Below are 18,900 nucleotides of genomic sequence, written 5' to 3' on the forward strand. Positions count from 1 at the left end.
TATGCTTTCTGCATTCAGTTTAACCTTCACCTTTCCCTCTCCCTCAATACAACCCAGCTTTATCTGACTGTTTGCTTTGTAAAGCTGAGAGAAACAATGACATTCTTTTTAAAACTGGCTCTCAAACGGGTACCACTGCAACAAAAGATTGATGCTATTTAAAAACAAATGTTGCAGAAGTAACAACCTGAATTTCATCCATAAAGGTGTTCTAAATACTCACATCTCTTCCTCAGGGACAAGTTTTCCATAAGCAGGCAACATTCTTTTGTTGTTCTTCTATTTTTTAATAGTCTTGTACAGTATCTTGTCGCGATGTCATCAATACAATTGCTTTGACATTTTTAGTGCAGCACTTGGAAAGCAGGTTGGGTTTTTCAGTCCAGCAAGCCAATATAAGTCAGTCCCTGATACTTAATTTCTCTATGAGATCCTTCACTTCTATTATAAACATATCCAGCAGTTGAGAGATAAATTTCTTGGTAACAGTTTGGACTTTTTTATGAACCACCTGCAAGTTTTCTGCAAACAACATGTTTTATGGGAGCTCAAGGCAATGTTCACCCATCAAGACCTGACAGTAAGAAGTGGATGAATGAGGCCTTATCTCAGCCACACATGTAACCTTCTGTGTCCCCTGGCTTGACCTCCCTCTGCACTCATTTATGAAAATGATTCATCTTTAAAGAGCTTCCTCACTCTGCCTGGAGGCTGTAGATCTTTCTGCACTGGACTTGTGTAGGCTGAGGTTATAAACTTCAGCATGGAAGTCATACAGAGGGGCTTAATTTTGAACATTAGGGGAAAAAAAAGGAACACGTACACTGTGTACACACTTAAAGAGGCGGGTTAAAATGGAGACACTTAAAACATCTCTTTCTGTGAATACTGAGTTTTTAAATGAGGGTGATTTAAAAAGGGAGTCTCTGTCTCTTTTATTAATGTCCTAGTAGAATTTTATTTAAAATAATATAATAGGATTTAAAAAAAAAAATATTCATTCTCATTATTTATACTGCTTGAATTATGTGTATTTTTTCCAGATTAATAATGAGCATAAAATATTGTAATATTATTTTCTGGCTTTCAGACATTCAAACTATATGACTATGTACCCCATACATAGCAATAAGAATTTATTTTTCAAGCACAGTGTAATCTCTTAGCACAGTATAAATAATAATATAAAAAGTCAGGAACAGAAAAACCCAACCCAACTTAACAGTGGATTTTTTGCAGTATTTAAACTTCTGTTGATGAAAAAGTTCACCATGCCTCAAACTCCTTTCAGGTCTTTCACTGCTACAGGAAGTAAACTTCATCTCTTCTCAGAAAGCCTGAAACTTAGCAGTAAAAATTACCTTAACAGAGTTAAACCTGCTGTCAGCTTCTGACCTAAGTTATACATTTGATTTTCTTTCAGTATTAGTTTAGGATTTGTCTCTTTTATATAAACAATCTACCCAAACTCTAATATGAAAATCTTGATTGTTCCTGCAGGAACAAAACCTCACTTACTGGGTGTCTTGGAGATAGTAGGAGATACTGGGAGGTCATTTAAACCTAGGCACATTTATTCCATAAGGCAGAAGTTGGGTTACAGACAGATTCCCTTTTGCTTAGAGGTGAATCTTGTTTTCTGAAGCACCTATGAGCAACCAGTTACTTCAAGACAGATAGTTCCTGCACTTAGTCTTTTTATCACCATCTCTCTTGAGGTCCAAACTTATTTTCGCACCACCAGTACAAAAGAGACTAAGCAGCAAAGCTCCTAAGCTTGCCCTAAAAGTGATGCAAGTGAGGACAAACACAAGCAGATTATGCTTGTATGGATAGAACCGTACTGTGGGAAAAACAGAATCACAGAGTGGCTTGGGTTGAATGGAACCTTAAAACCATCTAGTTCCAACCCTCTGCCATGGGCTGGCTGGCTGTCACCCACCAGATCAGGCTGCACAGAGACTCATCCAATCTGTGCTTAAATACCTGCAGGGATGGGGCATCAACAGTTTCTGATACTGGCTGTGGGCCTGAGTGCAAAACAGTAGCATGGCAAGTGTCTGTACTCACTGACTTTGTCTTCACAGCGCTCATACTCCAAAAATGCACACCAAATCAAATAAGAAAATTTTAGTTAACCTCACAGCATAGCATAAAGGAACTTTTGCTAGTTATTTTGTGAGAAACAAAAAGATTACAAGAATATTATTGTTTACCCCCCAGTAAGGCAGTATAAAAAGTCTTACATCTGGTAAAGAAAAGAAGTTTCCCTATATAGTGCCTTCTCTGAAGCTATGCAATGAATCAAATACACCGTTTTGGTGTTTATCATTCTAGAATAAATACAACATGTAATGCATCCCTGTGTATTGTGTCACTTTCTATCTCAAAAAGCCTATCACTAATTCCTTTTACTTGATGATCAGGAGCCATCTCAGAACTCATGCTGTTTGATTTTTTTCTTTGTTTGTTTTGTTCCTCTGACATGACTAAAGTTCTATAGGTCCCGATTTAATTGCATTCACAGCTTTTCATTCCCACTGGATACAGTGACAGCATTGGCCATTAGTTCAGAGAACTTTTCTTACTCTCCCTTGCTTATCTTCCAATGTATTTATAAAGCACACTTCTAACCCCTATTTTTTTCTAACCTCTTTGTTACTGAGCATTTTTTAAAAGCCAACAAGCTATGCTCAGACATGTTATATTTATGTAGCACGAAAGACAGATGAAAAACAACTGATATGCCTACGTAGGATAGCGCATTGGACTGTAGTGATATCATCTGGGGTCCTGTAAACACTATAACTGTGTCAATGTCAGCTCTCCTCTTGTTACCAGAGTTAGTTCAACTGGGTGTATACCCTCTCTCCTTTGTCCCTTAAACCTCTCTTTTGTCTCTTTTGAAGTAAGCACTCTGTCTTTCTGATCATCCAAATAGATTTTTATATGTCATTTAATCTACTCATGTTTTTAAACATAAGTTGATTGTAGTTGTACATGCCCAGAATATCTAAGGGAAGCTGTCTTTAAATATACAATGCAAACTATATTTCCTGCCTTCATAAATCGCTGAGGAGCTTTAATAGTTATTGTTTAAATCTGGTGAAGATGAAGAAGATATTTTAGGTGAGGTTTGTTTCTGGGGTTTTTGATCAGGTTGTGTTTTTGCAAAATCATTACTGAACATAAATCTCAGCTTCTTCCTTATGAGTCTGCGAAAATCACCAAGTGAACAGAGAAAGCCTGATTTATTTGTAGAACATTTGGGAGCTAGTAGTTGTTGAATACAAAAGTCTTATGACTGTGTTTATGGTACTTGATTGGGAATATTTAGTATGCTTAAGAGGAAGGAAGATTGAACACAATTTGACTCAGCTAGATCTTGGGAAGAACCGAATGTCAGCTTAGGGGAGGGAGGGTCAGAGACAGACAACAGAGCTCCCATCTGTAACAGATAATAAACAGCATGCCTGAGGAACAAGGAGGTTGCCAGCTTAGGTAGATCAAATGTGCTTGAGCTGTGTTGAATAAACTGATTCAGATAGGCTGCAGATATTAAAGATCCTGGATACAAATGAATAAAGATTAAAGTTCCTATTCTGTTCTATTATTTTCTATTCTAATCTATTCTAGCTCTTCTATCACTGGTGTAGTATCAAAGATCTTCATCTGTCAAGGTACTTACATATCACAGCACTGAATTTAGTAGCTTCTAATTCTCAGGAGCTTTGTTGGTAGTGTATTGCCCAACTTAAGCTTCTTATGCAATATGTGGGGAGGGAAGTCAAGCATCTAAAGAAAGGATCAGCACATATAAGAATAAGGTAAAAGCTCAGTTTGATGGTGCAAAAGCCAAGACTAGGCCCAGTGATTTTGTGCTCTCTTCTTGTTAGAAAGCCAGGTGCCCAGTTCCAAACTGAAGGGAGACCAGAAGAGATCACAAGATCAACTATTTCTTACCCTACTACTGTGGTCCAAGTTGACAGGGCTCCATCCAGTCCTTGAACACCTCCAGGAATAGAGTACCCACAGCTTCTCTGGGCAGCCTGTACCAGTGCCTCACCATCCTCTGAGTAAAGAATTTCCTCCAAATATCCAGTCTAAATTTCCCATCTTTTAGTTTAAAACCATTCTTCCTTTCCCTATCATCTTTCACTCACGTCTATGAACCATGTCTCCAATAGCCATCTGAAACATTCATTTTACTTGGAGACTCTCTTTGCAGATCTCTGTAGCCTTGCTGGAGGAGGTCTGTGTCTCCCACTTAAAGGGACTAAAAGTTAAAATGCAGAGTCATTCCATATCATTTGAATATTTTATACAAAGGGGGAGCACAGAAGGCACCGAAGACTGGATTAATCTCTGTATTTTCACTTTAATCACTGATGTGAAAAACCTAGGTTCAGTTCCATCCCTGCCTGTTAAGAATATCAGGTCTTTAAATGGGGTCATACCCAGACCAAATATGCATTTAATCACCCAACTATTGAGATTACCTGCCCAAATCAGGCTTTACTAAGAAGATAACTGAACAATTTCCCTATCTTCCTGCCTCTAGATGCTGATTTTCCTGCAGCAATCAAAATCTAAACTTGTGCACATGCAACTCTAAGATCTGGAGCCCTAGAGCATCAATGAATTTAGCAGAGATCTACAACACCAAAAATGACCATCTCTGTTCCAGAATCATGATAGTTTTGCCCAGTGTCTAATTTCAGTTCTTGCAAACCTACATGCAAAGACCTTGTGATGACTTTGAACAATCACTCATCCTATGTTTCTCATTAACAATCTTTTGAATGGTGTTCAGAAATATGAATGTTGTGACAGAAAGAAAGAGCAGCAGCTGCAGGGCTTTTCTGGGGGCACAGGGACAATTTATACCTATTTTGTATTTTACAGAATATCACATCTGAACCATGGGAAAAGTATGGTCCCTGAATGCATTTCCTATGCTCCATCAGCAAGTAATCTAGAATTATCACTATTATATATGTTTATATTTATATATATATTTAGGTAACTTCCTCTGATCATCTCTACTTTCTTATTTATTGGCATGCTGACAGCATGCCAGTGGCAAGACAACTCCCTCCAGGAGTTCCCATCATTTGGTGCACAGCTTCCTCCCTCTCCACCTACTGTAGCTATTAGGCACATTCAATATACACCCAGGCATGCATGCACTAAAATGCCTAGGTGAACCCAAGGAGCAGCCAACTCTGAATACAAAGTAGGCCTCCAAATAATAATACCTGTGGAGCCTGAAGAGTTGCCTTCCTTGCCCAAAAGGCTTTTTAGAGGTGCTGGGAAGAAAAATAAATGGCTTTTGAAACCCCAGGATAAATCCCACTATGGAGATTTTCATTTTTGAGCACCTCTATGGTTTTGGTGTGACCAATTTGAGATACTTTCAAGTGGCCCCAAACTAAATATCCTCTTCATCATTTAGTTTCCATGGAAGGGGTTGTGCATCATTCAGACAGCCTTCATTTTGCAGTAGCTCTCCAAGTCCCTTCCAAAAAAGTATCAATTTAGCCCATAAAAATGGGTAAGCTTGTGGGACCAAGGGCTTACTAACAAGACTTTTAACCAGCGAAGATGCAGGAGTACTATAGTGCATGACTCGGCTTGTTCCTTTATTAACTAACTGTTCTCTAACCTAGACACTAGGGATCTGTAGGAGTGCGGGAGGATATTTCTCCCTCCAAGGCTTTGTTGAAAGGAGGGTTTTCCAGGAAGAGTACCAGGTCATTCTTTGCAAGAAGGAGGCACTTTTCCCTGAGTCTTGTTTGATTTTCCTCATTACCAGGCTAACTTTGGTCCTAAGAGTTACTGGTAGCCTTGCCAAATGCCAGAAGTAACAGGAATAAACAGTTTTCCTAGGGGATTTCCAGCCAATTTTCACTTAACCAAGCATTCTAAATGACGCATGCATTCTACTCCCGAATCACTAAATTTTTAGGACTGGTGTGGCTATTCGGACAGCCTGTTTGCCTAGAGAAGTAAAGAGCTGAGACTGGCACCCATACAAGTCTACCTGAATCACCAGTCCAAGCACAGAGAGGGCAGAGGGCTGTGAGAAGCAACCCTCCTATCTCAGAGCCAGCCAGCTTCAGTTTTTTTATTTACCTCTAGGCAGAAATTTGGGAAATTAAACTGTCTCAAAATAAAAGTGTTTAGCAATGCATCCCTTTTTTGATTACTGCTTTTCAGTGAGAGGAACATTTAGAAGTGAATAGTAGCTTTACCAATGGCAATCACTTTATAAGCTCTCTGACTAAAACAGCCGTATGAAACGATGGCATAAAAAGCATTGCACCAGCTGTACAAGGACCCATCTAAAGCATTTACCTCTTTCTTACTGGGTTCAACAATAAATGCATGCTTGGGGAGGAGTAGAAGAGCCAAATAAGACTTCATTAGAACACTCTCCCAACATCTAAAGATTTGCGTTTCAGGAGCCAGAGGTAATGTCTTTGTATTTAACAGCTCACGATGACTTTTTCTTTCATGAAATTGTCCAGTTCTTTTTGAACTCATGTAAATATACAGCATCTACAACATCTTGTGGCAAGGAGATTCCACAGCTTAATTATGCATTATATAAAGAATCATTTCCCTTTGTTTGTTTTGAACCCTTCTCCTCCTTGTTTTATTTGATGTCCCCTTTTGGAAGGAGACAGTGAGCAATTGCTCTTAATTTCCATGCCACTTTGATTCCATAGACTTCTGTCATCTACCTTTCAAGCACAATCTGGTTCTTAACGAGCAGTCCAAGGGTATCACACTACCTCTTGATGGCTTAAAATTATTCTTTCCCACCTAATGAGAATTCACACTGGGCTGAGAAAAGTGAAAGTGTTTTGAGAATGAGGAAGTATAAATGTCTGGTAGGATTTGTAATATCAGTAATCGTCACCATTTACAGGGAACTATCTTTGATCTGTGGGTATTTGGGAAATTCCTCTCAACCATCTGTCTGAGGAATTATGAAGGAGTTCCCTGTCTTGCAAGTATGCTGCAAAGGCAATCAGAGGATAATAGTACATCTAAATCTCCTTATCAAAACCACTATCAGGAAGAGATGACAAAAATACACTATATGTTTACCAAAAGATCAGTTCTCTTTGTTAACTTTTGGTTCAAATTATATAGCCAGTAGACACTTAACATGTTATCTCATTGAGATATCAGTGATACTGTATTACAACATTACAGAGAGCTTTATAGACCAGTGACAAGAAGCTGAGAGTTTCTCAACTGACATATAATTATCTAATGTGCTTGATGTGCCAAAAACTGCTGCTCTAGATGGATGAACTGGAAGCACAGAAAGAGAAACAGAAAATACCTGAAGCGTTCAGTAGGCAGGAGAAGAACATAATCTTTGTAGCAGTTTGTTTCTTAAAGGTATATCTATGGAAAACAGTAAACCTCTACCAGAATTTTCTTTTTATAAAAAAAATGACTTACATCATTAGAAGCACTCATCAGCTTATGTTTAGCACATATTTAATTGCCTTTTTTAATAAATTTCGAACTGGTTCACTTTCAGAAAAACAGCCTATTCATTCATTCTGTGGTTCTCGATCTGTAGTCAGTATCTGATAGGAAAATGTGAATCCAAACAATTTCAGGTTTTGAAGGACCAGTGGGTGGGCATGGGAACCCACAAGACGTTCAGCATCGGATTTAAGGCCAGTCATCTCAGTGGCTTAGCTAATTGCTAGTCTGGGTGTTTATGCAGTTGTGTTTGCAACACCAAATGATTGCATATTCCTGCTTGCCTCACGTGATGTGCTCACTCTGATTAATTCTGATTGAACTCATTTTGATTAATGGTTATCCTGAACGTTTATCAAGATTCCAAGAGGTATTTCCAGATATCTGGGGAAAACAAAGGAAGGAGAGGGAAGGAAGAGGAGAGTGAAGGAGAGTGAAAGGAAGGAGACAACATTTCTTTGAGATCTGAGCATATCTTTACCTGGCTAAATTAAGAGTAGTTTTTCAATAAAAGATAAGCTGGATTATTACTTCTCCCCCCAGAAAATTTTGTATGTTTGCCTGAAAAAACTTGATCCCAGTCATTGAAGGGAAAAAAAAATCCTATTCTGTATATTAGAGGGTTGACCCAGGAGGTCAGTATTTATTGTTCTGCAGGACATACTCCTCACTTAGCAAAATGTATTCATGTAATAGAGACAGATATATAAATAAGAACCTGACATGGCGTATGCGTTGTTCTTATGAAACAAGTGTCCATTATGCTGGATAACTGTGTTCTTTCCTTTTTGTATCCAAACAGAGTAGCTTCTGTTCATTACCACTTTTCTGCTTTGACTGAAAGCTTTCTGAAACAGTTATTTACTTTTGGTTCAGTGCTTTTTTTATTCATCAATTCCAGCTCATGACATGCTTAAGCCTGATATGACTCTTGGACTCCTAAGTTTACAACTCCTAAACACCACACACATGCAAACAATAAATAATAGAGAGTAAACAATAACATCACTAAGAAAATCAAGGTCCATGGAACTTGCTCATCTTCTATGCCATTTGAAAACGATTTTTAGCTGTCCAGCATCTCAAGGTATTAAAGGTATTACATTGCTTGTCCATGGCTGATTTTTGTCACACCAAGACTTCAGTAGGAAAGTCTCTACCATCTTCCTTTCTTTTTTCTTCTTTCTTTTCTTTCTCCTTTCTTTTTCTTTTTCTTTTTCTTTTTCTTTTTCTTTTTCTTTTTCTTTTTCTTTTTCTTTTTCTTTTTCTTTTTCTTTTTCTTTTTCTTTTTCTTTTTCTTTTTCTTTTTCTTTTTCTTTTTCTTTTTCTTTTTCTTTTTCTTTTTTTTTTCTTTTTCTTTTCCTTTTCCTTTTCCTTTTCCTTTTCCTTTTTCTTTTCCTTTTCCTTTTCCTTTTCCTTTTCCTTTTTCTTTTTCTTTTTCTTTTTCTTTTTCTTTTTCTTTTTCTTTTTCTTTTTCTTTTTCTTTTTCTTTTTCTTTTTCTTTTTCTTTTTCTTTTTCTTTTTCTTTTTCTTTTTCTTTTTCTTTTTCTTTTTCTTTCTTTTTCTTTTTCTTTTTCTTTTTCTTTTTCTTTTTCTTTTTCTTTTTCTTTTTCTTTTTTCCTTCCTTCCTTCCTTCCTTCCTTCCTTCCTTCCTTCCTTCCTTCCTTCCTTCCTTCCTTCCTTCCTTCCTTCCTTCCTTCCTTCCTTCCTTCCTGTCAGTTTCCATTTCCCTTTTCTCCTCCAGAAATACAAAATTCTGTAAAGCAGGCCTCTATGTTTTCATGGTTTTTTTTCTTTTTTCTTTTTTCTCTTTTTTTTCTTCTCTCTCTCTCTCTTTTTTTTTTTTTTTTTTTTTTTTTTTTTTTTTTTTAATGCATTTCAGTAAAATTTGTGTACTCAAATCAGGTATGAGTAAAATGATACACTTTTACTTTGCAGATAAAAATGAATCATCTTGCTCTGCTTATTAGGCAAGAAGAAAAAGAAGGAAAAAAACATACTGCATTTTTAACTGCATCTTTTCCCTTAATTACAACTTGAGAACAAAAATAAATTCAGCTGCTAGGCAAACAATTATCTTTCTGTGAAATTCCTTATCTTCATTTGTGCTAAGGTACTTTCTGTGCGTCAGACCACCTGCTTTTCACAAGTTCCATAAAAGTATTTCTTAAGGGCCTAGCTCTGTAGCTGGGAGAGCTGAAGGGAGTGAGGTAAACTTATTACTTAGAACATAGAAACACATTTCATAGGAATTATAGTAAAAGTAAGTAGGATAGAAGAGGAGGAATTTGAGATACAATAGCCCTTAGTCATTTTTTATTGCTTTTTTGGCAGAGGATCATCAAGAATTTGGGTGCCCTGTGGCCTACAGGTAGCTTTATTTCCCACAGCCTTCCCTGTGTGATTTTCATTGTCTTTTGTTTTTTAAGCTGACTGCAAAAATCAGTTCCATCACTCCAGTACAGCATTTCAGGTACAAGTTGTGAGGGAAAAGTGCACTTTTTGTCTCCTCGTGGGTATCATTTTCTGAATGCTTGACCAGATTTTCTGTGATAAAAGGGCCAGCCCAGGTGTAGAGAAAATGCCTTGTTTGAGGATCACTTGTTCATTAATCTTTAATATACACAAGGAGCAGGAGAGAAGAGAGTTCTGGATGCAACAGACCAACTTGTCTGTATCCCTGAGAGCTTCACTGCAATACTTTGCAAACCTACTCCTTGTTTACTCAGTAATTGAGGAAGGGAAAGATAACATGACCTTTGGTGTTTTGAAATAACATGATAACTATGTGCATCTTCAAAGAAATAGAACTGTTGAAGAACAGCTGGGACTGTTGGTGGGAACAGCCTCCCCCTAACATTCAGGCCTGCTGGAGGAACCAGAAGAACCTGCAGAGCTTGTGAAAAGCAGTGGGGAATAGTAGGAGTGGCCAGAACAAACTCATTGTCCCCTTTCATTATATCTGAGATTGACCTTTATTAGTTGCCTGTGGATATGGATTGGACTGAGCTGTAGCTCTTCAGAGGAGGCAGAACCCGAGTACCCATGCAAAACATGGAAGAGGAGGAGAGAAGGTGAACAGGAAAGTCAAAGGGATATTGCACTGTGTGATGATGTTTCTCCCTTTAGGGCTCTGTTTAATCTCTGTAGATGCTAAGCACTTTTAAAAGGACTAACCTGTACAGAACTTCACTTCCCCAGACCAGTCCTTCCCAAGGATTATTATTCCTCTTTGTGTGAAACAGGAATGATGAAGCAGTAGGCATCTGAATGCCTCTGACAATGATGGTCAGAGAAATTAAACTGCAATTATATGTCAAAGTATTTTCTTAATGAAAACTAAAGGCTTCTGCAAAAGCTATCGTTTGTGGAGGGAAAAGTGCAATGACCTTCCATTTACATATTCAGGCAGTGAAAAATATTTTGATTCTTGAAAAAAAAAATATCATTTCATAGAAAATCAGTTTTGGGCAGACAACTAAGGAAAGAGGAGTCTTCAGCAAAGTTGGAAGAAAGCAAAGCAGTTTACTTGACTTCTGGTTTCTTTACTCAATTTGAAAGCACTTGACTGAAAATAACCATGACCAAGATTGTGTATTGCCTTCTGGAATAATCTTGTAAAATACCACAACCAGCATTGGTCAATCCTATCCCATGTGTGACTATGTAAAATCTTTGATTTTGAAAAAAAAAGCTGATTCTTTGGGAAGATGACCTGTGCATGAAATTTTTGTTCAAAGAAATCATTCTTATACAGATCTCTACTGCTTTGGGCCAAGAAACATGCATGTGATGCCCAGAGAGATATTCTCTTTGTTATCTGAGGAACTCCTCTCAATGTCCTTATCTTGATGTCATAGTGTTCTGAGAACAACTCAGAGACAGAGGGTCATATTAGGCTTCAAGTTGGTTATAATTAAATTTATGATACTGAGTGTTTCAGAGTGAATCTATATTCTGTTTTTCACCTCTTTACAGTGCAAATAAAGGTTGGAAGTTTATGAAGCAAGTCCACCACTTCTTGCTCAAGCATAGAAAAGGGGGTGGAAGATGAAACTAGACTTGACTCCTTCCAGCATGATATCTATCTTGCTTTTTTCTTCCTTCCCACAAGGCATTGCTGTGCACTGTGGATTGCAGTTGGAACAGAGCAAGGCAGATGAGTGCCAATCTGCTGCTTGAAATCACCCAGCAACAGAAAGGTACTGCCTTCCAGTGACTATGGAGGTATTATTTGGCATAAGGAGGGAGCACTGTTTTGAAAGAAAAATCTTCCACTGTTTATTCTGAAGCAGACATAAGCATGGCTGGTCTGCTATGGTAGGGGGTGTTAAAGGATGACCTGGAAATTGGGTATAAATTCATACACTAAAAGACCTCACATCCTAAGAAGTGATATTAATGCTTTAAAACAATGCATGAAATACCTAAGAAGAAGGAAAACCCATCTAAATAAACATTTTGCTTCTCTGGAAATTATGATTTACCATGAGTGGAACTCATTTTGATGTAAGGAGAGTTTGGCAACTTGGAGTCCTCTCACTGCTGGTGTTGCAGACACAACGCACCTGCAGCTCCTTCAGAGCAGCTGCCGTGACCTCCAGGCACACTCTGGTCCTCTGAGATTGCAATTGGCCACTTTGAAAGTGGAGAAGCCTCACCCTGTTTTGTTTTTTCTTTTTTTTGTTTTGTTTTGTTTTGTTTTGTTTTGTTTTGTTTTTTTGCTCATGCCTTCAGCTCTGCTGTCCTTCCCTGGAGGAATGTACGGATGTTTACGGTACAAGCTGGACATCTTGCATAGCTACAACTGCTTGTTAATAGTGATAATAATAAAGAAAAGTGAGTGTGAACTTCTCTTTCTTTCTCACACTTCTATGTTGGCCTCTTGATGTGTTTTACAAACATGAAGGAATGAGGTTTCACAAGAGCTCTGTGAGGTAGGGAGTGGACCCCTACAAAGGAACCCTCATGCTACAAGACACCAGCCAGGAAAGGTGTCAGAATGGAGGTTTGTTTCTGGGGAAAGGTAATCATTGTTTTGGGAAACCTGACAACTGTGCCGGAGGAAAGAGGCTGATGGTGCACGGACGTGTGTGGGCAAGCTCCTTGCTGACAGGGGAGAGCTTCCACTGTCGGCACCTGATTCCAACCATCAATCATGCTGAAGCCATATGTACACAGCAAGCACTCGGCGACCAGACAGAGGCGGCACATGATGCAACGGGCACAGGTGTGCAGCAGACACCAGAGAAAGGCAGCAGGGCTTTGCATACATAAAACGTCTTTCCTCTGAAGTTCTCAAGGCGATTTGCAAGCATTAATTAATTCTCACAACGCCCAGGGATGGTAGGCAAGGCAGTGTCACTGGCAAATTAATTTCATAGGTAGTGTCTTTGATATCACACACTCATGTGCTCACTGCACAGGATTTGATGTATTATATTATTTCCCCAACACACCTGCTGCCCTTCAGCTCTCCCATGCTTTGCAGCATCCGGGATGAGTTTATTATTATTTCTATTACTATTTTGCTTTTGTTACTATTATTATTAGTGTTGTAATGGCAGGGCTGGTGCTACGAAGTGGGTACATACATCCAAAGAGAAAGTCATTGCCCCAGAGAACTCTCAACCTAAACAGGCACGATCCTTCTTTCTGCAAGTCTGTGCTTGCACTCCAAAAATGCCTACTTTAAAATGCCTCAGTAAAGTTTGTGCTGGGATTGACAAAGATTGGTCTGTTTGTAGCTTCTTTCTTTCTTCCTTCCTTTCTTTCTTTCTTTCTTTCTTTCTTTCTTTCTTTCTTTCTTTCTTTCTTTCTTTCTTTCTTTCTTTCTTTCTTTCTTTCTTTCTTTCTTTCTTTCTTTCTTTCTTTCTTTCTTTCTTTCTTTCTTTCTTTCTTTCTTTCTTTCTTTCTTTCTTTCTTTCTTTCTTTCTTTCTTTCTTTCTTTCTCTCTCTCTCTCTCTTTCTCTCTTTCTCTCTTTCTCTCTTTCTCTCTTTCTCATCTTTCTCTCTTTCTCTCTCTCTTTCTTTCTTTCTCTCTTTCTCTCTTTCTTTCTTTCTTTCTTTCTTTCTTTCTTTCTTTCTTTCTTTCTTTCTTTCTTTCTTTCTTTCTTTCTTTCTTTCTTTCTTTCTTTCTTTCTTTCTTTCTTTCTCTCTCTCTCTCTCTTTCTCTCTTTCTCTCTTTCTCTCTTTCTCTCTTTCTTTCTTTCTTCTCTTTCTTTCTCTCTTTCTTTCTCTCTTTCTTTCTCTCTTTCTTTCTTTCTTTCTTTCTTTCTTTCTTTCTTTCTTTCTTTCTTTCTTTCTTTCTTTCTTTCTTTCTTTCTTTCTTTCTTTCTTTCTTTCTTTCTTTCTTTCTTTCTTTCTTTCTTTCTTTCTTTCTTTCTTTCTTTCTTTCTTTCTTTCTTTCTTTCTTTTCTCCTCTGTACAATTTGACATTTAATCTCTCTGTGTTATGAATTGATTGGTCATAGAGATGCTCTCATCTGATGATCTCCTGAGGACTCCTGAGAAACCAACTGAAAGTGCATTCAGACTGGGTTGACAGCAAGGGAGTTTAGCGTCTATACAGGGTATTGGATTATACAGTGTCCATAATAATACAATTTGAGAAAAGTATCAGTACTTATGTTAGTTAGTTTGCTTGTTTCATTTTTAGAATGAGCCTAAATGAAAACAGGATAGAAAATGGTACAAGTAACTCTTTTTTCTTAATGAGTGACTGTAGAAGGAAATGAAATTTATCAACCAGAGTGATCTGAAATTTACTAGTCCACAATTCAGTGACTGTGGGCATTTCATAGCATGCCTCAGGGATTTTTTCTTCCTCCCTTCCCTGTTTTCTTTATGTTCTGTTTTGTTTTCCTCTTCTTTTTTTCATCTCCTCGGTGAGGTGATCCCAACCAGGAGACAGATTGTTTCTTTCGGCTGGCCTAAGGCATAAAAAAAAAAACCAGCCACTTTCATTCTACGGAATACCTAACCTCTTTATAAGTATAGATATGTCAGTGCTTTCTTGTGTGTGACATAAATATTTATCTACTAGATAACAGATTGCAAGTGCCATAGTTTACAGCACTGCAGAGATGACCTTCAGTTTGGATTTCACATTACTTCAGTAATTTATACCATAGGTTAACCTTACACTTTGTCTTTTCTCTTTGTGCCCTAAGGAAAGGCAAGTAGTCCAATGCCAGAAATAGGTAGCCTCGATTCTGAATAAATCATATCATCATATCACTTTTGAGATTATTTTGTTTGGTTTATTGGTCCTTGAACTTTAAAGAAGAAAGAGAGTTTGTAGCACTGAAACTATGGGGATATTTCAAATTTTTTTGTATGATATTCTGTGATCTGGCAGAATTCTGAGGTCAACATGGCTTTTGCTTAGGCCTAGTCCATGAATCAGAGTTGACTTTTTGACAGCCTTAACAGTTTTCCATCATTAAAGACTGGTAGATCATTTGTCTAGATGGTGAATAATACAGGTGTGAGTATGCTCCCTTGTGGTAAGCCATTATTTTGTCACATCATTTACTCAATTTCTTGCAAAGTTCATAGTGAAATCGTTTGTTTTCTAATAAAGATTATATCATTTGCACTCTGTGATGATCTTCCAGTATGATAAGCGTGTTGGCAGAGTGTCTCATTAGCTCAGGCCAGAAAAGAAAGCAGAGATGCTACCATTTTCTCACCACTAACATCATGCTAAGAATACCCACTAAGCTCTAGAAGATCCGGGTTCAATTCCCTCTTCTGCTTGAGGGGATCTGAACTTGTCTCTCCACTTCCCTGACTGCCCTAACCACTAGGCTACAGAATATTCTGGGGCAGGCCTTTCTCAGTTCCTCATATTGAAACCATTTCACTTTGCATAGGTTAATTAACTATTCATGTGAACAAGAAGATGGAAAGCCTATGCAAATGACTATATATCTTCATGGTATAGTCTTTCATTTGGGAGCAGAAGCCTGGCTTCCATTATCCACATCAATGAATACTTAAACAAAAAATACAGAAACATTAATTGAAGCAGGCACAGGAACAGAAGACTTCCCCTTCCAGGTGAATACTCTAACCACTAAACTAGAAAGTCATTCTCCCCGTGACCCAGGAAATAGTGAACTATGGTATACAAATAAAACAGCATCAACAAGAGAGCTTCAGACAGGTCTGTCTTGAAACCATGCGCCCATAACTTGAGACTTGGGTTCAAGTTCCTGGAGAAGAAAGCTATGAGTTTTAATTACCAAGGTGTGTACTGTCCACCCCTGCTAAAAAGAGTATTGACACTATTTCTTGCTCTTGCTTGTCTGCCTAATTTTTCATGCCTCTTTCTTAAGGTGATCAAAGGATTGTTGTGTTATGAATGGTATATTTGTTCTGTACAGTGTTTATTCTGTACTAGAGAGTTGCCTCTTTGTCTGAGTCAGACAGATGGTCTATTGCCTTCTATGCTGGCACTGTAACATTAACTTTCCCATCATTGGAAGACTGTGCTACTAAAGAAAAATTCATGTTGCTAGCATCATGGCATGTAGGTTTTGACTGAGAGGGAGATAAGACATATCCTTGTTTTTGTATCTTTTTTGGCCTCTGATCATGATATACCTAAGTCTTTCATCTAATAGGTAGAAGCAAATATAAAGGTATAGTTATATGACCATATAAACAGTAAAGACCAATATGTGGACTTAAATGTTGCCATTTTGGCCAACAGCTTTCCAGCCAGTTTTCAGGTAAACCTCCACTTTATCAATCTTCTTGAGCCTCACTGGGTAGATAAACTCTGAACAATCCAAAGCTAGGCCTTGCAGATGAAGTAAGAAAGGGAACGTTTAGTATGAGTTGTCTCCCTTCCTTTTGACTATAGCACATTTGGCCTCATCTTAGCCACTTATACTCCACTGACAGTCAATGAAGAGATGTGAGACTTTCTGGGATTCAGTTAATCTCATATTAATATAGACATAAATAGATAGCAGATTAAAATGATCTTTTAAATCCTTCCTGCTCTCTGTCAGTTGCCAAGGAAGCTTGGTGTCTACCTAAAATGTAGGTAACTACACCACAGCTGTCAAGAGTTAAGTGTGATGTGTCCTCCTGCTGCATTTTATTATCTTATCAAGAGTAAATTGTGATTCGTAGCTCTGATTATCCTGAAGATTTCTCAAGATGGTTCTGCATACATCCAGTGACAGAAAAACTTTGCGAAGAGAACACTAGTTTTGTCCATAGCACACCATTCAGAGCGATGCAGGGTCCCAACCTGGCAGCAGAGAGAAAAATGTGTGGCAATTCCATCCCTAACCGAGAGTCAGAATTTGGAATCCTCTTAGAAGCCCTCAGGAAAGGTAATAAGCTCAATGCAGAATCACACTATCGTAACTATTGCATCCCATTCCAGATTGGGCTTGTCCACAGTAAGCTGAGGTTACTCTTCCTCTTTTATGTAGAATCATAGAGTTATAAAGGTTGGAAAAGACCACTAAGATAATCTAGTCCAACTGTAAACTCATCACCACCATGGTCCCTAAATCACATCCTTCAGTGCCACATACACCCTTGTCTTAAACACCTCTAGGGATGATGACTCCATCACCTCTCCTACCAGCCTGTTCACCACTATTTCTGAGAAGAGTTTTTTCCTAATATTCAACCTGAAAATATAATGCAAACATGCTAGAGACTGTAGGACCTCTGGGTCACACTGGCAGCTGGATTTCAAAAGCACTTAGGCCGTGAACTTCACATAAAAACAAAAGTTAACAAAACTGCATACCTGTATATTTAAGGGATACGTTGTAGCAGAAACACATGGGAGTTCAAGGAGAGACGGATATAAAGGAAACTAGTATCTTTTCCATGCTCTGAATCTTTATATAACTCTTTTACTCCACGGCAAATTATGCCAGCTTTATTTCAAGAAAATAAAATACACTTATATATGGCTCTAATTTCTCTCTATATGTTTTTATATCACATCCTTGTATTTTCACAAGGACAAGTGAATAACCAGGATGTAAACAAGCACACCGATAATGCTGTTTCATCCAATGCTTTGAAGGTGTATTCAAAATTTGTGATGGATTTAAGATGTTGCAAAGCTGAGTCACTGTCACTATAATATGACTAATCTTAAGGATGAGCTCTGATTGCATAATATGTCACTCTAACATTTGTACACATTTTATACATTCATTTCAGTATTCCAGTTTACCTTTTAACTTTCTGTTTGCATGATGCATCCACTCACTGGGAAGATGAACTGTGAAAACAAACAAACAAAAAAACCCACAAAAAACCCCCAAAACAGCACACAACCCCTCCCCCTCCCCCCCAAAACCAACAAATTGACAAGCAAACATGTAACGACAGTAGCAACTACCAAAAAAGCAAAAACAAAAAACCAACAACCAAAGCCAAAACCAAAAGCAAATAATAATAATAATAATAAAAATAATAAAACAAATGTTCAAACAACTAAAAACAGTGGAAAGAAGTCACTAATTTACCTTCGAGTGTGTCTGTGGACAAAATTTAGCCCTCATAAATGACATACAACTTCAACTGACTTTGCTATTCATATAACCAAAGGCGAAATTTGTTACTATCTATCAATCTACCTACTATTTTATCTACTATCTGTCTGCTTAACTCTATTAATTAGTTAATGTTGGTAAAACACTCAAAAGATGTAAAGCCCTATAGAAATGCTAAGTATTATAATTATTGTTATCTGACTGCTGTATCTCTTTACCTATCTAGCTATCTACCTTCTCTATCTATTATAATAACAATAATACTTAACACTTATATAGTGCTCTTAATCTTCAAAGTATTTTACAAACATTAACTAATTAATCTAATCTAGTCATCTTGCAAACAATTCCTTTAACAAACCAATGGCTGTTTCTGTAGAACAAAATTCTTTGCAAAATAGAAGTATCATACTTGGGGGGTGGGGTGTATTTTGTTCAGGTTTGACTATGATAAGTTAATAAATATGTATAATAACAAAGAAGCAAAAAGATGAATGAGAAAAGTTCCATCACTAGATAACATAGAGCTTGCAACAGGCAAGAAAACATTGCAAACTACAAACTGTGCAGAGGTCACCTGGCAGACATATGCATGAATTATGTGCTATTTTAGAATCATAAAATCATTAAGATTGGAAAAGATTACTAGATCATCTAGCTCAACCGTCAACCCATCCCCACCATGTCCACTAACCCATCCCCCACATGCCCCACCATGTCCCTCACTGTCACATCTGCCCTTTTCACAAACACCTGCAGGGATGGTGCCTCCACCACCTCCCTGGCAGCCTGTGCCAATGCCCAACCACTCTTTCTGAGAAGATTTTTTTCCCTAATATTATTGCAATGA

This window comes from Excalfactoria chinensis, chromosome 1, assembly GCF_039878825.1.
Source record: "Excalfactoria chinensis isolate bCotChi1 chromosome 1, bCotChi1.hap2, whole genome shotgun sequence".
Lineage (NCBI taxonomy): Eukaryota > Metazoa > Chordata > Aves > Galliformes > Phasianidae > Excalfactoria > Excalfactoria chinensis.